Source organism: Triturus cristatus, chromosome 1_2 (genome assembly GCF_964204655.1).
Source record: "Triturus cristatus chromosome 1_2, aTriCri1.1, whole genome shotgun sequence".
In the NCBI taxonomy this organism is placed as follows: Eukaryota; Metazoa; Chordata; class Amphibia; order Caudata; family Salamandridae; genus Triturus; species Triturus cristatus.
In genome coordinates this window covers 397896087-397918277 of record NC_140580.1, presented here as the reverse complement: position 1 = coordinate 397918277, position 22191 = coordinate 397896087, and the positions used below count along the sequence as shown (strand labels likewise).

The window sequence follows — 22191 nt, the reverse complement described above, 5'->3', positions numbered from 1 at the left end:
CTTTGCCAATCGGTTTTAGCCATGCTGTACATCAGAGTGGCTGCTGTTCAGTATGGCTAAATGTTTTTGGAATCAAGGGGCGTAGGTTTGAGGGGTGGAGGGGACGTAGTGTGGAATGAAATAGAGTGGAAGATCACAGTTGAGGGTCATATATTGAGTGGCTTCGAGTAGAGCATTGTGGAAATGGAGTGAATGAACACAATGGAGTGGAGTGGTGAAGAGTGCCATAGAGCGGGAAAGTGTGTCATAGAGGGTTATGGAGTGGTGTATAGTGTCTCATGGAGGGTCATCGAGTGGCATAGAAGGAAGTGGCGTAGAATGGAATGGAGTAAAGTGTCATAGAGTGGCGTGGAGTGTCGTAGAGTGGCCTAGGGTGACGTGGCATAGAGCGGAATAGAGTGGCGTAGAGTGTCATGACATCCCACAGCCTCTCGTCTGACTTGGGTACTCAACAGGATTGCCACCTAAATGTTCTCACTTTGAAGTCCGATAAAGAAACGTAAACACCAAGAACCTGAGACCACAGAGCCTGACATTTGACTTCTGTCTTTAGATACACAGAAAATGTGACAAGATGAGAACAAGATTTAAAGGTCTGTTTACAGAAAGCGAGCACTCCTGGAAGAATACAGTATATAGGGATTGCTCCTCGGGAGGGACAAACTCGAGCTGGATAGCCTAAAACAAATAAAGCCAGCAAATAAAAGGCAAGGGATTAACAGTTACAAAACACAAAGTCAACATCTATCTGCAACCCCTGATGGAAGAACTCACGCGCAGGAACTGTGAGGTCTTTAACTACGCAGACGACACGCAGTTACTGGTGCGGCTGGGACAAACACCAGAGGCCCAAGAATCAGTTAGGAATCTTCTTAGATTCACGGTCAACTGGATGACCAACAACTTCCTCAAAGTTAATGCAGAAAAAACGGAGGTGCTGGTACTAACAAACAAAGCCAACCCTTGGGATGATTTGTACTGGCCCCCAGAACTCGGCAAAACTCCTATTCCTGGCACAGTAGTGAAGAGTCTTGGCCTAAAGATCGATGCGGATCTTACCATGGCCCCTCAAGTGTCGGCTGTGGTGGGTTCCTGCACAGCCGTGATGCGGCAGTTGCGCAAGCTTACTACCATTCTCTCAGCCTCCACGCTGCAAACCATCGTCTCAGCGACTGTCATCTCGAGGCTAGATTATGGTAATGCTTTGTACCTGGGCTTATCACAGAAGCTGATGAGGAAACTGCAGGTTGTGCAGAACGACGCAGCCAGACTGGTCTTCTCTCTTCCTAGAAGCTCGCATGCAACTATTCTTCTTCGTAAACTGCACTGGCTTCCGGTGAAGCTTAGGGTTCAATTCAAAGGCCTCTGCATGGCCCACAAGGCGCTCTTTGGCAATGCCCCGGAATATGTCAAACAGCGCCTGAGGAAGTATGTTCCCGGTAGACCCTTACGCTCTGGGTCTGTATCAAATCTGGCTCAACCCAGATTCAATCTAAAAACTAAAGGAGGTTGTGCTTTCTCTGTACTCATTCCCCAACTCTGGAATGATCTTCCATCTAGTCTGAAGGAAGACTTTCACCTACTCTCCTTCAGGAAAAAATTGAAGACATATCTGTTCGGAAAGGTAACATCTTCAGTCTAATTGGAGCAGGTTGATGGTTGTTGAGGCGTCATTATGTTTTGGTCTTTTGTCCAGCGCTTAGAGACCGGTGGTGATAGGCGCTCTATAAGAACCCTATAAAAAAAAAAAAATAGTAAGCGATGGGTGGAATACATTCCCAGGGAAGCTTTAACAATATCTCCAAGATGTTAGCAAACCAGACAGCATTTCTGTCTGGTAGGCTTCAACCTAAAAAGGACTATCTGCCATTCAGGCATCATTAGACGCAGAGAAAGCCTTTTACCAGTGGCTTGGATCTTCTTGACTCTGGTTGTGGAGAGGGTATGTGATTCAGCGCAGTTTAAAAAAATGATTCTAGCATGGTATGGCCACTCCACTGTTAAGATTTATTGAAACAGCTTACTCTGGAAATATACAGCTAGAGAGTGTGACAAGGTAGGGATGTCCAGTGTCCAGGGATAGAAATTGTCTACTCTCTTTCTTGCTCTGAATTAGCGGGGATAAGACCATATCTGCCATCCACAGTGGAGAAGAGCAGTATAAATTGTCACTTTACACTGAAGTCCATGTCGCATTGGGTGAGGCAGAGAGATCACTGCCAGCTGTGATTCAACAGCTGGGCTGGTTTGAGGCTGTGTCCGTTATTGAGTTTAATATGGAATCCGGACGGCTGTTATTTCCATATTGGATTTCAGATAGCATACAAATTATAAAGGGTGTAGTATGTTGTTAGCAGTAATGTGAGAAGGAAATTAGAGTTTTTTAATTATTTTTTCCAAGGGAATTTTGAAATCTGGTTCTAAGTTTTGTGAGTCTGTAGAGTCAAAGTTTGGCTTCTTTATTAGGGGGCGCAAAGAGAAGAGGACATATGTCTTCTGCAGAGGAGGGATTGCTAATTCAAGGAATTGGGTGAGGGGGGCTAGAGGTGGACGACCCACTGAAAGTTCAAGCCAGGTGTTTGGCTCTGACTCAGTTTGAGGCCCATCGGAATCTCAAGCCCAAAACAAGCCAAGCTTTCACAGGATGCCATGTGACCTAGTGTCTAAAAATGCTGACTATGTAACACAGGAAATGAGTTTGAATCCTGGCCTGGGCTCCATATCATGTATATCTGAAAATCCTCCTGTGTCATAAACAAAAGTGTAAAGTAGTTAATGTCTGTTTTGAAGCTCTTGAATGTCTGTGGGATATGTTTGCACTATTTGATACTGCTAAAAATACAATGTGGATTCTGTCTGTCATGCATGTGATTGTCTCCTCTTCCAACATTTAAAGGCAAAACATTAACCTTTAATGTCAGAAAGAGATACCAATCTAGTGGCTAAATTGCCCATATAGAAACTAGAAAGTCTGTTATCAATCCTGGCTTCCCTGCTTGACCAAATTGTGTGATGATAAGCAAATACTTGTCACAAAAACAATCTTTGTGTTCCTAATCACATATCAGAGCACCTTTAAATATGTGAGTTCAGGATGTGTGATATACAAAAACCTTGTGTTTGAGTTAATAAACTATTTACTATACTATAATGTTGATCTATGTATAAGAAGAATCCAGTCAAAATCAAATGGGAATGGATCACTTGTACCTGCTACCAGGGTTCACTATGTTCTATCCGTCAGTACTTCAAGGAGTACTTAAAAACCCCTCATTCATGCAGGCAGACCGTGTGGCGGTTTATCTTGGTTCTCCGCCTTTATTAGGTGCGTGACAGCATCATCATTGGGTCTCTTTTTTGTATGCTTCCTCCACCTGGAGGGAACCATTGGTTTTCACAGTAGTGATCAGAAATCGATGGTGAGTGATAAGTGTTCTGGTGGGGTGTGGTGTTGTTTAAAAAGTCATCCTCATGCTACCTAAAAATAACATTTTTATTCCGTCTGGTGTATGGGTGGACTGTATAAAAATTGTGAAGGTCGTGCAGCGAACGACTGGTTATGAGTCCACCGCACTTTCGTAAACGGTCGACATGTTTCAGCCCTCTAGGCGCCCTCAAGGGGTCGTTGGGCTTTCGTCAGGACCTACGGACAGTGTGGGAATTGGGTGTTTGTCCAATTCAATCGATCAGAGTAAATATTCTGTAGTGGAGGTCAATAGTACCTTTTAGAAGTCCCGATTTTGGGCTTCAGCGGGGCCACTGTGTGCACAATACCTGCTCTGCAGCCCAGCACAAGTCGTGCTACACCGCTAAAGAGCAGGTATTGCGCACACAGTGGTCCCGCTGAAGCCCGAATCAGGACTTCTAAAAGGTACTATTTTTAAACAACACCGCACCCCACTAGAACACTTATCACTCACCATCTATTTCTGATCACTATTGTGAAAACCGGTGGTTCCCTCCAGGTGGAGGAAGCATACAAAAAAAGAGACCCAATGATGATGCTGTCACGCACCTAATAAAGGCGGAGAACCACGATAAACCACCACACGGCCTGCCTGCGTGAATGAGGGTTTTTTAAGTACTTCTTGAAATACTGACGGATAGAACATAGTGAACCCTGGTAGCAGGTACAAGTGATCCATTCCCATTTGATTTTGACTGACTAACCGGAAGCTGAATGGATCAAAGCTCCTTCCTACTCCCCCCCCCCCCCCCCCCATTCCCTGATTTGATTAAATAAGAAGAATCTAGACCACATATAGGGTACATACAACATCTGCTTTACCTTTTATTTCACTCACTGTCATCACAGCGGGCAGTGATGTTTCTCAGCTTTTATTTAAAAATGATCACTTTAAATAAATACTTCTTGCTGCAGTAATACTATCTTGTGTACTAAGGATAAATGCTTTTGTTAGTTTAAAAAATATATACTTTTTTTAATTTTGAAGATACCATGCCATATTCAAAGATGTTACATGGCAAGTATTTTCTTAGCTCAGTTCATGCACGGGCTCTTCCAGCCAGAGCTGACCCTTGGCTAGGCTCTTTGTTAATTTGTTCACTTGTCTGCCTCTGAAGGGGGGGCTTGGTCTTGGGTGCATGCAATTTAAGTTTCCTGGAATAGGGTTGAATGCATATGTAGAGGGCTTATTGGAGGTAATAATTTGAGGGAGATACTTGGTGTCAAGCAGTTTGAAGATGACCATTCTAGAGTCTTCTTTCTGGTATGATAAAAGGAGTGGAAGATGGCAATATTTTTTCCTAAATATTTTTTGGTATCTTCTCAGGGAAGAAAGACATTAATTTTGCTGTTTTGGCTGAGCTTTGAATTGTTGCTTGTGTTGGCTGGATGAGGTATTTAATAGTTTGAATGGGCATTTTAGGGTAGTGTATGGCTTTGTTTCCTGAAATATTTTTCTTTGGCAAGATGACTTTGATCTTTGTATATTTTTCTCTGAGATGCTTCAAGGGTATTTGATTGTTTTCTGTCTGTGTTCAAGCCAGCTGTGTGTTTTGAGTCCTTATTTTTGTGTTGGGTTGAGAGTAGTAGGTGAGATTAGCATAACCAGGTCTAGAGGTCTTACAGCAGAGTTAGATTATGTAATTGGATCAGAGGACTTTGAATTCAATGACCTTTAACACTGTAAATCTGCAAGTCCTTTTACCCACTAATATTCCAGGAAGTAAGACATCAATGACCTAGGTTGAAAAGCACAACATAAAAATTACAAGGAATACAGTAACTTCAAAACATCAATAAACAAGAATTGACATAGCCAATAGGTTTCAACTTTGGGACATTATAAGTGTTTAGCCATGCAGCACATTATCCATTACATTAGCCATTAAAGACATCAAAGTTTGTGGTAGATCATCTGGCCCTATTACTACCAAGTATTAATTAAATTCCTTTGATAGTGTTGGCCTTCTGATGCATATGCAAATTTGAGCAGGGATCAGAAATATGAGATGTGTGGCAATGAACTCTCTCCTAAAATTTGGCTGTAATATTTAGAGGTTTGTCACTTGCGTTCAAAACTGAAGAAACAAGGTAAACTATATTTGTTAAAAATGCAAACGGGAGTAGCTATACCACGTAAACAACAACACCAGTCACGAAAGAAATTCAGTATAGGTTCTAAAATGCTAAATATTATTTGTACGATTGTCATTTATGGGATGTTTTAGCTGTGCGCAGATGCACATTACAACAAAGGTGTTGCTCAGTAACGTAAAGAAAGTATGAAAAGAGCTTTCTGGTAGATGTCACCATGCATCTCAAAACCCAAGCTGACATTATCAAACCAAACCACATTATAGGATGGAATTGATGTAGTCAAAAGGTGTTTTGAATCCGGGTCTTTCTCACCCCTTTTTAGGTCTCGCCTGACCCAGCGCATGCGTTGGTCTGGCGAGACTTATTGAGAGGGCTCCAAAAAGTGCTACTAGGCCAGCCTAGAGCTACAGTGCATGTGTGCGGGCGCGCGCGCCGCGCTTGACCGCGATTACTTTAACTTTCACGGCCGCTTGGCATAGCCAATAGGTCTCGCTTTTGGGACCTTATAAGTATTTAGTTATGCAACTGTTGCATGGCTAAACACTTATAAGGTCCCAAAGGCGAGACCTATTGGCTATGCCAATGCTTGTTGTGAATACTGCAAGTAAACTGGTATGGTCCCAGTGCTCGTTGTGGAAACTGGTGAAGAGTGCAACGAGCCATGATGCTTCTGACAGAGACTTTGAGTGAGCAAAGCTTATTATGCCATCAGAAAATTATAGAGTTTTGGATATTGCAAGACAATGACTATGAAAAGAAATTTGTGGCAATCTGTTTTGTGGTTCTTGACGGATGATCAGAATACTAGGAATGCCTTCAGATAAGGAGAAACTGCCTTGTGAATGGATTGGCCACATTTTAGAGACATTTAAGTAGTAGAGACAAATCGTTTTTTCATTAGATCTGTCTGCAATACAGAAATGAGTTGATTTGCTGAACAATAGTACAGAACCACGATTTAAACTTCTGAACAGAGGCTGAAGTTTGAAATGGATCAGTCTTTTCATTTACAGCCTTAGTTAGAGATACGTGTGAGGAGAAAATGTCAAGGAAAAAGACACTGCACATCATCCTCCTATCCCGGGCATTCAAATAACACACCGGGACTTTCTAGATAAGGGATACCTTCTAGATAATCTTGTTTCATTGTGAGTGCTCTGAAATGTTATACGTGATGTTTACAAAATTTCTAATAAATAAATCAATTTAAATGAAGCTCCGACAAACATTCCTCCAAGCAGTTGGTTAACCCAGAATAAAACTTTGCATTCCAGGTGAATGGAGAAATCTGCTAATTAAGACATAAGGGGGCATATGTACATGTACATATTTAAATGGACCTTTTAAGTAGTCAGGTCTAGGAGAAGTGATATTTTCTTTTTTTTTTTTTTAAATTGGGAACACAATATTTCGAAAACCTTGTGGGCAAAGATAATGGGAAACTAAAGTGAGCTATTGCCTTTGGCAATAGGGTGGGGGCAGTGAAAGGGAGGGTGGTGAATGGGAGGGTAGTTGGGAGTTGATAACAGGGCTTGGCTCTCCCAGTGCCTACAAAAACAAGTGAGAGTTCTTTCTGTGACTATTTTAACATGGTGTCGCTCAACCTGGAATAAAGTTCATCCTCCAGAAAATATGCACACCCATCCCTGAGTTCATCAATCTGAGAACTTGTCATGGTTGTTGGTTATATTGCCCCTGCATTTCAGAGGAGACTTGATTGCCTCTATCTTGATTAGAGTGCACGCTGCCACATCACTTCAATCCAAAGGCATGGCATAGCCACGCAACCCCATGTACTCCCAAACACAGGGAAGTAGTCACCACATGCCTGCTCTGTATGCACACATAGCGGTCATCAAGGTGACTGCATCAGTGCTCCAATGGTAAACCAATTAATATTGTGCACGCGGGTGAGGCCATTCTAAAATCTTGCATAACAGAGCTCGCTCGTTGACTGACTTTATTGTGGCGTGGCAAAGGCATGCCTTTGTGTATGAAAACTCCTGTGTCAGTGTTACATTTGTTAACATTCCCTCGCTTCACATAGGAGTTAACCGGTCACACTCCCGTGCAGTACGGTTTCTGCACATAAACAGGGACTTATGTGAGAGTGCAGTGTTTAACAGCGTTGCCACAGTCTGTGCGTACGTGCAGCAGCCCATGAAAGTGTCGTTTCCTGCACAAGCCTGTTTTTTTCCCCCGGTTGGTGTAGATGCACACCTCGGATTCTAATGCCACGTGCAGGGTGAGGGATATGGGGGCAGCTGACTGCATATGGCCTCCAGGAGAGTAAAGCACTGGAGCAGACCGTGTGCACTGCAGCTGGAGGCTACGCAGTACCCCTGAGGTAGTGTGAACAGCAGCACTGTCAGGCGAGGCACTGCCAACAGCAGGCTAAGGATCTGTCGCTCTGCGGGGCTGCAGTGAGATGGGCAGTGGCCATGGCAGGGAAGTGCACCCGCTGTCTTGTAGAGCGAGCTTGAAAACACAGCAAGTGAGCTCTGCCACTTCAGTTATCCTAACTAGCAGAAGAAAGATGCCAGCACCAAAAGAACCAGTCGGGGAGGAGCGGTGACCTTCAGAGGCAGGTCTGCCTTTAAAAGGCAAAAGGAATGGGAGACAGTAGTGGGGCAGAGACACAGAGGGAAGAAACTGAGACAGCCAGAGGCAGCAAAGGGAGGAGGAGGAGACAGCCTGGGACATAGGGGTGGTGGCCGACCAGGAGGAACGGTCAAATCTTTGCGATGGTCTAGGCTGTGATGGGAGGAGGGGCCATAGTATGCTGTGCCAGGAGAAAGCGTGAATGGGTAGCATTCCTCCAATAAAAAGCCAGCATTTCTGAATGGCAAAACAAAGAACCAATGGCAATCGATGGGCGTGGTTTAATCCCATATGGTACATCCAGCATGTTTTACAGACATCGCATGTGCACTGCTTAGGCTCGACCTAAAACAATTGTGCAATCCAAATCTGTGAGTAAGTGTTTTATAGATATTTATCAACTGATCCAGCCACTTCCTAATCACTACCATAGTTATAGTCTTTTGTAAACGGTTATGTTCAGTTTCCCAAAACGCCCTATATGGGTCTAAATTACGTACCCAAATCTCGAAATATTCGGATAGTGTTTGCCCAAAATACAAAACCACGCTAATTTTGCTGCTCATGCGATTGGTAATCCTGCCTGGTCTTTTTTTATTTTGTTATGTTAGCAAAACTTGAAATATGCCTTAGGTCAGTAATGTTTACTTTTTCCCTTTGAGTTGGTATGGAGTTCCTTATCAAAATATGATTAATAAATGAGGACAATAAAAAGTGTAGTTAAACGCAGTGTTTCCCTGTACTATTACTCTGCATTGAAACGTATTGCTTGTTCCCTCCCCTTCCTTCTCCGTTTCACTCGTTTTCCGTGCAGAAATGTTGACATAAATGAAACTTCTGTGAATACACATATAAACACACACTCCACGGCACATCTGAATTATGTATAAACCATTTACTAACTGGTGTTATGGCATGCTTGGAAGCCTATTGTGTTCCACTTCAAGCAGCCATATGGCATCCATTAGGGAGGAATTGTGTTTATAGTGTTAACATGCTGATTTTGTCCAAGTCTAAAAGGATTATTCACGTAGAAGCTGTTTTCGTAGAAGAGCGCCGTTAATTAAAATCAAGTTGCATTTATGAGTTAAAATGAATATTAGCTAAGCTTCTGACCCGATTACTGGAAATATCCTTTGCGTGGCAACATACGTCATGTGCTGAACAGAGCGCCCTCTCATGTGTCGAGTCATAGCTTACACGACAGGAATGTACCGGTCGCCTTGGCAGTCGTTTCACAATCAAAACGGGAACTGGTAAAGCAAGTGCTCCCTGTCAGCATACCATGAAAGCTGCTTTCGGCGACACACCCCGGCCGTTCCTCGTGGGGAGCCCGGGCTGGGAGGGGCGCGGGCGGCTCTGGGTCCGCCTCGCGCCTACACAGGCGGATATGGATCCGCCCACATGTGTCACTGCAGGCTTCCTCGGCTGGGCTGGGCCTCCCGCTAAACACTTTTTCCACTTCTTCTAGAACTGAGGAGCGCCGTTTAGTCGGAAGGCTGCCACTTCGGAGGGTAACGGCCCCGCAAGCGCCCTGCTGTTGGTAAGTGAAACCTGCAATCCAGTTCGCTGAGCAATGTCTGCTTGTTAACTTTCCAAGTGCTTTGGTCATATTTTATTGTCTGCTGGCTGGTGTGTGTCGGTGGATCTCGCTTTCAAATAGCCGAAACCGCCCAACTGTCTCGTAGCCAGACCTCTCCAAACCAAGCCTGAACAAATGGGCAAAAAAGGAATGCTTGTGCCTGCTTTGTAAGCCTGTTTATCGTGGTTTCACTTCTTCTGCCTTGGAAACCGGTAACGTTTCCGTAAAGTGTACGGCGTTCAAGTTTAGATCACATGCTGTAGTGTAAACAAACTCCGTGCAGGAAACCTCGGGCAACGGGGTTACAGCGCATTTCCCTGTGCTGCTGTCTGTTTTCTTCGCGTCAACAGTTGTCCCGGAGCGAGTTTTCGATGTGCATCAGACATTGATAGGTTTCATTAGAATCCGGTTCTAGCCCATTAATGTTGTGGGGGTTGGTTTTGAGTCGGACCCTCGTGTTGCAGTTTTGATTGTGGCTCGAGGATACATACACACCTAGCTCTCTCGGTTAACAAGAGCCCTCCTCTCTGCGTGATGTTGAATTGTTCTTCCCTCTGAAATAAATGATTTTGTTTTTCTTATTAATGAAAATTGAAGCTGCTGTTTCTTGTACAGGGCTAACTAAGGGTTCAAGGTCCTGGGAAAGATTTGCCCGTGCCAGGAAATCTTGTCTCGCGCACGCACCGCTGCTGTCATCCGTAAACGTGTGTATCAGTTGTGAGTCAGCACCGGAAGATCGCAGGTTGCCAGGCGTCAGTAGCGCATGCAGTCGTTTCTATGTCAGTTATAGTTGTTGCTGTAATGTTAACTACATTTTTGCCGGGAAAAGCCAAACGTCTGGTTGTACACGTGCATTTCGCGATGGTAATAAATACACAACTACACGTTCCAGAATGCCCGTGAAAACATTACCGGGGAAACATCCACACCCGAGGTGACCCCTTGGGATCTGTCATCAGGCGTTGCCTGCGTTTTTCACTGTTAATTCAGGAAGTGCTCCACTTTAAGTCACCGTGTTTAATACATTCATCATAACGTTGAGATGGATAAGAGCACACTTTCAGCGTGGAGGCGCTATTCCCTAGCCCCCCCCCCCCCGAAAATCCCATCACTGAATGGGGAAAGTTATTGTAAGCAGAATAGGGAATAATTTCCCCTGGGGCTGGGTAGTCGCGCCAGAAATGCAGCTTTTTTGGCAGGCACACAGATGATAAAAATAAACAAATCCGGCTCAAACTGTAATGTTGTTGTTGGCAGCTTTTTAAAGTGCGTTTGGTGTCCTGGGCGCAGTGGTGTTCTTATCTCTGGTGGTGTGGTATCTCCTGTTAACATCCTGGAGGACGTCCCAATCTGTGTCAGTCTTCCTGTTGTGTGCAGTCCAGTTTTACCGACTGTCTTGTTTTGCATTCACCTACTACAACTGTTTACTTTGTATGCTTAATGCTTCCGTTCTTTAGCTTATAATGCTGATTTTAAAAAAATATATATTTTTCATATTTTCTGTTATTGTACTTGTGTTAAAAACCGATACATCAGTGTGCCTGACTCAAGTGCCCATTCTTAGCTCAACTGCTCTTTAAAATGCATTGAGTTTTTTTGTCAGTGTTTTGAGACAGTTTCCTGATTGCTTGTGTTAATCGTTTCAGTTTGCCTTTTGTGTAGCAGTGGTTTAGTTGCAACGCTATCTTACTCATATACTCTTAATTTTTCCTCGTAGTCCTATTTTGGGTTGTCTCTGTACAAATATTTTTATCTATCACCCCACCTCTGTTTCTCTGTCCCTCACACCCACCTTGTGCCTCCTAAGAGCTTCCTTTATACATGATTGTTTTTCCATCAGCATAATGGATACATTGAACAATTAGTTGTAAAGAGTCTTCCAGACACAATCCAAGATGTTTAGTAATATCTTTAATGGAGCTTGTAAATCAGTTTCCACTTTAATGACATCATAGTGTCATTTACACATTACTACACTGGTGTCCATGATTTTGGGGTGAATGAGCTTTGGCAAGAGAAGGTTAACTGCTTCTGCAGTGCAGGTATAAAAAGCAGTTTATTTACAAGATTTTCTTCCAACCCTAAGGTGTCATCTTTTGTTTACTTTGAAGCAGTAGATGTACAGCAAGAATAGTGGAAGCACAGTGGTTGCAGTTGTTGTGTAAAGAAATGCATGGAAGATTTCACCTGTAGTAATCAGTTAATACCCTCTGCGTGACTGGTTCTCTCTCATTCAGATGCCAGCCTCAACAGCTCCGTTATCAGAGGACTTCTCAAGTACATATGTTTGGGACAGTATCAATCCCAACTTGACAGCAGAACTGTTCTGTGTATTTATGTGAAAATGTACTTAGAGTTATAGTTCTCGGTCACATTAGGCCCTATCTACGATGAATACAAATGTGATTCTTTACTCTAATGGTCATAGTTTTGTTTACTAAGGTTGTGATGTAATCTTGCAGCCTGGTTCTGCACTGTCTACAGTTAACCTACATTTTTGTTGGTAAGTCCAGTGTCAGTGAAGTTGATAAAGTAGTGAGGGCTAGGGTTGGATCTGTCCTGTTTTGAAGTAGTAGAAGGCTTTCCCAAAGCATTTGGTGGTGGAAAATTCGCTTTACAGTGTCATTGATCTGGGGAGTGGAGGTCGGATCGGTATCAAACTTGATCCACAAGGTTTTGACTTAATGATGTGGTTAGCAGCGATCCCAGACGCGCCAAAACACAAACAGTCGTCATGGTAAGGCTAGATTTGCACACCTGTGTTGGATTCTAGAAAGAGACTTGTAGTCCCTGCAGAGGCAGCCTGTGAAATGCTTTTTGATCTGTGAATTAGTATAATGAGAACACCATAAGCTTGACGAAAACATAATGAATTTGCTAGTAATTTGTGTTGCAGTGAGAAAAACATGGTGACAATAGGAATGCCTATTTTTGTTTGTTTTCTTTGAGAAAAATGGGAACAGATTAAAGTTATACACCTCTCAGCAAAAGGAGGATGTCATCAGGGGTAAGCTGGACCCAGGGCACCAATCTTCAGAAGGGCCCATCGAAATGTCTTCATCAGAGTTAGGCAGACAGCAGCGTCCCTCTCACTAGACTCCAGTGATTCAGATTAACGTGCGGCAGGCACTGTTTAGGTCTTTCCTAAGACAACGCACATGAGCTGCCTGCAAGAGATATTTTATACAACAAGGAGCTTTGAACCTGCCTATTGCTTATCATTCGTTGGCTCAATTTTCACTCTTAGTTACTGACTCCTAATCAGCCAGAGCGTGCCAGTTTCACTTCCTATTCCTTCCTGTGGAGCATGTATCAAGTACTGATTGCTTCATCTTGATTAGTGTCCTTCTGCTACTTGCTTTGTGATTGAGGTACTATTTTACCATGTGTTTCTCATTTGTCACGTTGCTTCTTCCATCCCACCCCCTTTGGCAATGTTGCTTTTACCCTCCCACCCCCACCCCTTGTCTGTGTTGCTTTTATCCTTCCACCCCCTCTTTGTCCGTGTTGCTTTTAGTGGCAGCTCCTCCGCTAAGGCGGAGGAGCGTCGCTCCACTACTGCTGTGCAGCATTAAAAGAAAGCAAAAATAAAATGATAATGCAATCATTTTATTCTTACCTGCTATGGCAGCATGAGGGCGAGGCTGCTCTGTTGACAGAGCAGGGGAAGGGTGGTGGGCACACTAAAGTACGCATGAGGCTTTGACCGGCCCTCTCGGTCCGGCCAGTCATGCAAACTTTAGCATGTTCTCCTTGCAGGCTGCATTACAGCCTGGGTGGAGAACATGCCCAGGCCCCCAGTCCCCGTCTGAGCAGCGAACCACGGCACTCAGACCAATCACAGCGATGCATTACGGCGTAGTGGTTGGCTCAGGGGAGCTTGGCTGCTTAGTGTTTGGCAGAGGAGACAACACGTGGGACAGAGCGGCGAGGAGGTAAGTGATTTTTACTTTTTTTTATTTTTACTATATACCTCCTTACTCTCTCGCCTCACCACCCCACATCCGTGCTGGCCGCCACTGGTTGCATTTACCCTTCCACCACCTTGTCCATGTTGCTTCTTCCCTCTCACCCATCTGAGTCCGTTTTTGCTTCTTCCCACCCCCACTTAGACCGTTTTTGCTTCTTCCCCCCCCCCCCCCCCCCTTATTCTGTTGCTTCTTCCTTCCCATCTAATGTCTGTGCTGCCACCCGCCTCAAGGTAAAAAGTGCAATGATGCAGTCAAGCATTTTTAGCCATGCTGCACAGCAGTACAACAGCATAAACAAGAACTATTGACTTTGCCAATGCTTGTTCTAAAACCCCATCAACTGCTTCCTTGTCTTCCTGGCTACATCTAACCTGCTGCCACCACACATCAGCAGCTGCTCTCAACAGACACCCCTAAATCACAGCAAAGCAGTTGGTAGGCTCTTGACAGATCTAAGTTGTGGGTGATACAATTGATTTGGAGGAGGAGCAAAAATGCTGGCGGCCAGAGGCCAGTCATTGCTCTTAAGTAATCTGCCAGGGACTGATCTGTGAACACAAAAAGGCCTTTCTGCTGCTTCATTTTATTCAGTAGCAGCTAGGACGCCAAATGTATTTCTGCCCTGGGTGCTAGCCTAGCAAAGGCAGACTGCTTTTACCTTGTGTAGAAACCTGTGGAGCATGCCTGCATTATAGACATCCTGATCTAAGAATCCCACAGTGACGTCACACTCCTGCCAAAAATTAGCACCGTATTGCATGTATGTTTTAACTTAGCTGATTATTTGCTTTTGGAATTACATAGTTAAATTACAAGAACAGAGCTGTATTCATCTTTGACCCACAGGTGGCTGATATGGCAGAAAATACGTAATTTAGGGATTTTTAGGTTGAGCCTGGGCAGCGAGGCATTGCTCTGCAAGGCATGCTGTAGTCAAGTATGGACTTAAAGCTCCGCCCATAATTTTCATTGGCTTGTGTCACTGTCCTTTGTAAATGTGGTTTCGGATTTGTTAATAGGCTTGTTAGTCACTCCTTAGTACCGCATTGTCTTCATTTGTAACCTCCCATGAGGACTGGCCCTTTTACTTTAGATAAGACATTCCATGTAACAACTGGTCTGTGAGCACTAATTTCTTTAACGCCTTTCTCCTACTGCAGGCACGACATACTTTCCTGCAACTTTTAGGGCGCTAGGTGCGCTTTCGCTTTCCAATCAGCCCGGGACAATGTGGCCAAGGTCTCGCATTTACAAGAGTTTGAGCTGTTGGCATTGTAAATGACAATGCCTTTTATTTATGTGTTAATTATCAAAAAAGATAAATAAAAGGCACTGTCATTTACAAGGCAGATAGCTGAAACTCTTGCAAATGCGAGATCTATTGCATTGCAAATGCTTGTTTATAGCAGGTTGTCTGCTCATAGGATTTTATGCAAATAATGTTAATGTTAAAGGCCTCAAATTGTTTCTTAGACACCAGTAAGTAGATAATGGCAGCTCTTTTCTTTTCATACGTTTACACACTCCTGGCACCGCATGCCCAATTATGGAAAAACAACCCAGGGCCCTTTAAGAATAATTCTAGTTAATAAAATCTTTAGTATCTCATCCAGCACCAAATAGCTGAGCTGTATTGCATGTGGACGTGTTTATATCATGGTTGTCCTGGGTTCTAGTGGGCACTAGTGTGATGAGCCGGGTTTGGTACTACTATCTCTAAAGTTAATGGGATGCTTCCATGCCATTTACAGTTTGCTCTCAGCCAAAATCCATCAGCAAACAAACAAGAACCCGTAACCACAATGCACATCCCATCGTGTTGTGCCCCACAGACTTGTCACTATAGCTGTTAAAGCCCTAGTCGGGGAAGAACCCGCTTCAAAATATTTTGCATCCTCCAGAAGGCTCTGCATGAAGAAACACCGTTACTAATCCATGAAGTTATGGAAATGTCTGCAGACCCTAAGCCTAATAATGTTGGTCTTGCTGAACTTGGTATCCGTTGTGAAAGCTGTATACAAATGGTTCAGTGCAAGATCCTATATAGCCTAGGTTCCACAATTTAGACTTCTCACTTCAGCTCAGATTCATGAATTTCACAGACTCGAGACATCAAAAGCCATGTGTTCCTAGTGGTCTGAAGCTCATGCACACCATAATGGACAATCACAAGGCTAACAAGCAGAGCATTGGAATGTTTTCAGACCATTAACATGACTATCCTTGGACCCTGACGTTTTTTGTAGTTCCCCGTCCTCGCTACTCCTTGTTTCCTGAAGCGCTATAAAATGTCTGAAATGCACTACGAGTGCTATGCAGAAATCCCAAATAAAATAATAGAATGCTGTCTCAGGAATTTGGCATTTCAAAATGATTGCTACTTTCCTCATCGCCTGCCTATCAACTTGCGAAGCAACCAATACTTCTAAGAAGCAATGCTACAATGCTTAGTCTTCATGTTTGTACCCTCTTATGACCTAACCGAAATAAAAAAAACCTAGCCTAAAAAAAAAATAATCTTAAAACCATAGAGACAATAACAGACGAATCTGCAATACAAATGTGGTGATTTAGAAAACAAGATTATTAAAATAGCAAAACGAAATGGCATGATTATTGGGTCTTGCATACGACAATGCATGCATGGTCTATTTCGAGACACAAAGTTTTCTTTCAGTGGGCTTAGACCCCCTCCATTGCTTACCTTTATTGTCACTCTTATTTCCTTGCTTCTTATCCTTTAACTGTGTGGACTTTCCTTCCTCTTCTTGTTTGTCCCGCCCCTGGAGCATTGACATATTACCATGTTCTTCCACTGCTCTCTTTTTTAAGGGACTATCTTTTTCTTTTTGTTGAAGCTCTCTGAGCGCTTTTGTTTTCCAGATGCCTCCCTTGTGTGCTTCTCCCCTGCACCCCAGTGATGCTCTTGTGTGCTTCTTCATTCCCAAACCACCCCTCTTTTATCAAATTGCTTTTCCAGTTGGTTGCTTCCCCTCTCCACATTGCTCTCTCCCAGTTTTGTGCAATCCCAGCGCCCTCCGTATTGCTTATTCCCATTTGCACTCCCAGGTTGCTTCCCCTCCCGTCGCACTGTTGCTTTCTCTCACCCAAGCCATCTCTGTTGGAAGAAAATAGGAAATGGAAATGTAGAGGCTCGCCCAAGACTACTCAGTACATCTGTTAAAAATGCAGGCTTCCTATAATGTAGCTGTACAGCTCTCTAGCACATCAATCATTTAAGTGCTGGCCTTCCACAGAACAAGCATTTGCAATGCAATAGGTCTCGCATTTACGTGAGTTTGAGCTATTGACATTGTAAATGACAATGCCTTTTATTTTTGTTTCTGTTTTTAAAACCTAAATAAAAGGCATTATTTACAATGCCAATAGCTCAAACTCGCGTAAATGTGAGACCTATTGCATTGCAAATGCTTGTTTTATTTGTGTTTGCTTTAAAAGTGCTTGTGCTTCCAATTGACCCTCAGATGCAATGAAGAGACAGCCGAGGGGCTAAGAGAACAACAATATGGTGTCAGTCACTGAGGTAAAAGGGTGCGTGACGCCACTTCATCTAACCCTGGCATTTTGGTGAATAGATGTGTATCAGAGACTCAGTGATGCAGCATGAAGGGAAGCTCGGCTGTCATGTGCCTTGGTCTTCGCCTGTACTCACTGCACTGACAACCATAAGCTCTGAGTGAGACAGCTCATCACAAAAACACACATGCCACTGAATCATAACAGGCAGAAAACAAAGAGACAAGTAAGGGTGAAGCAAACAAAGCAATGCAGCTGAGATACAGTCAACGACTGACAGTGAAGGGCGAAGGGACAGAAAGGTGGCGGGCAGAGGCAGACATGAAAGAGACATCCAGTCTGAAGATCACACGGGGAGAGGAGAAAAAGATCAACCGGCCAAGGAAGCAGTGGAGGCAGCAACAGACCGGGTGAGATGGGCTGGAAGGAGACTAGAAAACAGGGACAGACGGAACCCTGCTGACAAAGGCAGGGGGAGGGGAAGGGACGATCAGAGGCAGTGAGTACTGGACACAAGGAGCAAACAAGACTCACATGACAAACAAGCGGCCGCGAAAGTGAAAGTGATCGCGATCAAACATCAAAGCGGCCGCGACAGTGAAAGCAAATGGTGTGCAGGCTGCCAAATGGTGCGCGCGCCCGGCGCACATGCACGGTATTTGGAGGCCTGAAAGCACTCATTTGCACTTCCAGATCCCCCCATTTACAAAAGCTCTCGCGAGAGCAGCGCTAAAGCGCTGTCTCAGGCGAGACCTAAAAAGGGGAGAAGGGTTGGATACAGACAAACCCAGTCATGGTGAGCACATTTACTGTGACAACTTTCAATTTTGAGTGGAAGGCGACCTGATTGGTATTTCCCCCCTTGAGCTCCTTATTGTGGGTGAGCAAATTTACTGTGCAAATAGCCTAAGTCCGCCCTGAATTTAGCAAGCTCTTGTCTTTGTCCTTTAAGTGAAATATTTTTGTGATTAGTTTTATAGTAAAAAGCAAAGCTCTTCTTGTCTGAAGATTCAGAGTCTGAACAATATGTACTGACCTTCCATGCACTGGGCAAGACTGCGGCAGTGAAATAAACCTACACCAGACGCCTCCCCCAAACTCCCTCGCACCACATACTCCTACCCCTCCGCCAAGAAGGCAGTCGAGCACTCCATTTCCTACCACATCCTTAATACACAGCAGTAGGTACGGGCTATCAGGGCAGGGCCTATGAACGGAACAATGAGGGAATCCCCAAGGGTCTTTAAAGAGCCTATATAGAACCCATAGGGGAGGTTGGGTGTAAACTGAAATGTACAGCAGCCAACTGGCTGCATGCCATGTGTTGGACGTATCCATGCAGTGTTTGCTTTTTAGCCAACAGCACTTTGAATGCTGGAACTTGTATGCTCGTAACTGGAATAGGAAAATCAGGACAACCAGCCCAAACTAGTGAATACCAGCATGTAAAGTGCTGCTGGCTAAAGTCAAAACTGATGGTCCCATAAGTGACATGGGTCAGTTGGCAGGTCTGGGCAAACAGAACCAGAAACAAGCATTGGTAAAGCCAATAGGTCTTATCTTTGAGACCTGTTGGCTTTGCCAGTGTTTTTTTAGCCATGCCGTACACCATCCCGGATGGTCCCATAGGCGAGACCTATTGGCTTTGCCAGCAATGCTTTTTAGTACTTGTATAACCAACAGTGCTATGAATATAGCAATTTGCATTGAGGAAAAACACAAATGATGCATGGGGTGTTTTTTTTCCCATCTACATTGAACTAAAATGAACTCGCTCGATTTGAATTGAATGGGAGGAAAGAGTCAGCTATGTTAGTGCATGAAAAACATGAGAAAGAGGACTCTGCTCTCCCCACCCCACACCCGTGCAAGAATCTGCATGTCTTCTCCCCACCCTACAGTAACTGAAAGCAGATGTTCTATCTCTTCTCGCAATTCATTTTCTTCTCAAAAAGCCTCGCCCCTCCTAAGCCTCAAGAAGGAAAAGCAAAATGACATCAGAAAAAAAAGTGCGGGGAGGGTTCGGTCTGGCTTGTGAATGTATGTTTAAGAACATGAACATGTGCACCCTCCTTCCATAGAAAAGCAAGATGAATACCAGACGCCCCAGTGAATTGGGTCCCTCCACCCTCCCAATGATAACATCGGGGGGATAAGGGTAAGTAGGAAGGAGCTACAGAATGCCACCCAATAACTAGACACTACTGCGGCTTGACCGTCCATTCCTGAGAGTTCAGTGGTCTGTTTCATTTACAAAGCCAATATAGAACTTCAAGAACAGTAATCGAAGCCTGTGCCGATGCCTACCATTAAGTTGTGTGATGGTAAGTTCGGCGCTCAGCACTTGGTACGTCTGCTGATTTGGCGCTACAGCAGACATATTTTCATCTTCTTGGCTACTTTGTATAGCTAGACGGTTTTTAATATATAATCTAAGCTACTTTGTGTTAGACCTCGGGTGAAAAAGAAAAGTTGTGTGTGTCTGTGTGTGTGTATATATATATATATATATATATATATATCTCGCTCCAGGAACCCCCCAGCTCTACATTTTTAAAGTAGTAAACAAAGGTGTGACAGTTGTAGATTTACTGGAGTACTTGAGTAAACCAAGGTGTGACAGTTGTAAGTTTCCTGGAATACTTGCATGTGTAGGCGTTTATGCATCCATTCATTTAGCGGATATGCGTTTGCCTACGTGGAAATACTTCGAAAAAAGTGTATTTCCTCCCTAAATCATTTGTTTGTTTTTCTCCTTTGGGAATATGTTCCTGTGAGAAACCTTTTGCCGCATTCAGTTTTGAGTGTCCTCATGTTTTTTCCCCCCGCCCTGAATAGTAAATCAGTCCTGCCCTTTACAGGAGTAAATCTTAACTCTTATCCAGGGCGAAAATATGCCTTATAGAAAAAAAATGTGAATGATCCAAAACTCACTGGTTTGTTGGTGTTCTTGCTTTCTAGGGTAGCCCTACGCTTTGCGCACTTGAGGTAGTTTTAGGTGAACAGATGGTTTTGAGAGTCGGGCCCGAATCTCTTCAGTCAGTCTGTACTCCAGTTGTAAGCTTGAAACTGAGTCTGAACAGTGGAGTTAGTGCATCTGGTACTAGAAGTCGTAAGAGTCATGAGCTCTGTTCATTTAATGGGAATTTAAAACAGTTACTGCCATTGAAACCACGTTAGTTGTTTTTTCCCCTCACTCTAGTAGTCGGTGTGCTAAGATGACTGTAGGCGTGTTCTGTTTGCCGGCGCTTCAGCGCCTCCTCTTGCTTTTGGTTTTAGTTGATGTGCTCCCAGTTATCTCCCTCGGCCTTTCTCGGTGTAAAATAGTATTTTTGTAAAAAAAAAAAAAACCCGAGGTTCCCTGGAACGGTGCGCTGCTCTGAAAGCATGCATGGCAGGTTTGCTGTCCTATCATACAGACTGAGTGACCGTGGTGCAGGGTGGCATGCATCACTGCCAGTCACCTTATGGCAGCCTTGTGCTGATGTGTTTATCTTGCTGTTAGCCCTCAAGAGTTAGTGCAGGGTGGATGCCACTGCGACAGTTTACTTTAAAAAAAAAAAAAAGTCTTCGTAGGCATTTGAGACAGAGCATGGGTACACTTAAGGTTCTAAACTGGAGCCAGAGGAGACTGCCACCCTGTTTGTTCCCTGTTCATTTTATATGTGTGAACTCATGAATTGAACCTGGGTTGAAGTGAAACTTGGCCTTGGAGAATGGAGTCCTAGGGCTTCATTCCCGTCAGCTTCACCAGGGATTGGATTGTTAGGAGAGTGGCACCCCAAGGCATAAATGAAATCTGCAGTTAAAGGGAAAATGACTCGCAGTGCATTAACCACCCACAACCCAGCTTCATCTCCTGTTACTCGCTGACTTTAAGCTTAGCTTTCACCATGTACAGCTCTCTGCTGCCTTTTGGCTAGGGTTTGCGCTACATAAGTAATCTACATACATAACAATAAGAAGGCTGGTTTTGACTTTACGATTCAGATTGATTTTTATGTAATTTTTTCTTCACTGGTTCTGTAGGTGCACTATTTACTTCGGATGAATGTGGGAGTCTGGAAGATGAATGTGTAGCTACAGAACGTCCCAAACAAAGCAAAACCTTTCCATGCCAGAAAATATCCAAAATGTTGGCATTTGAAAATCATTGAAGTGTAAAATCGATTATTTTGCGATGCAAAATAAAAAATCGTTCTGATGGACGCAGTACTTTACCATGTGCTAACATTTACACGATTTAACCTTAAGTACTTGATGCTCTTGAGGGAGGCCATTGTGGAGTCTGGTTGACCACAGAGCAGGACATTGCCATCATCAGAGGCGAGTGTATGTGGGTTTGGAAAGTAAAGCCACATTTCCCTTGACCTCTCCCTTAGGCGAGACTCAGCCGATTAAGGGCTCAGTCCGGCCTCGATCTTAGGAGGTGAGGGGAAGGAACGTGGCAGCCATCTTAGGGAGGTATCTCCCAGGCTGGGTGCAGTACTAGTTGCTGAGGCACGGCAAGGCACTCGGGGCTAGTATTTAAACATACGGGTATGCCTCCGCGCAGCGGACGCGCAGAGCGGATGCGCCATCCTCGCGTCAAAGGAGCGCCTAAGGAAAGCCCGTCTGGGCCCGTCCGGGCCCAGGGGCCAGGGCTCCTGTCAGAACAGACCGCCTCTGTACTCTGATTAGGTACAGCCGGGATGAGCTACTTAGACTCAGAGGTACGAACAGTCTGCTCTGTAGTAAACTGCGAACACATGTAAGAAATATCTCACCATGTATTGGATGTAACTACAACTTCACTCTTGAGAATTCCATTAGTACTGGAGACAGGCTGTGTCCATATCATCTTGCACTACTAAACTGCCGCTCACTACCAAGGCATGCCACCGAGATCTCCCTGCTTTTAGAGCAACAAAATCTAGATGTGTTATTTTTAACGGAAA

The 22191-nt window shown here is 44.1% G+C and overlaps 1 protein-coding gene across 8 annotated transcripts in view; it reads left to right on the top strand.

The window, feature by feature from the left end:
- The window catches only part of SGMS1 (sphingomyelin synthase 1), a 768301-nt gene that overhangs the window by 575451 nt on the left and 170659 nt on the right, over nt 1-22191 (top strand). Inside the window, exon 1 of one of the 8 annotated variants that reach the window (XM_085605454.1) lies at nt 9450-9707. The exons of 5 other annotated variants lie outside the window; for them this stretch is intronic. The gene's annotated coding sequence lies outside the window, so the exon portion shown is untranslated. Of the gene's footprint in view, nt 1-9449; nt 9708-22191 lie in introns of those variants that run through there. 2 more of the 8 variants (XM_085605507.1, XM_085605481.1) reach the window with 2 other exon arrangements.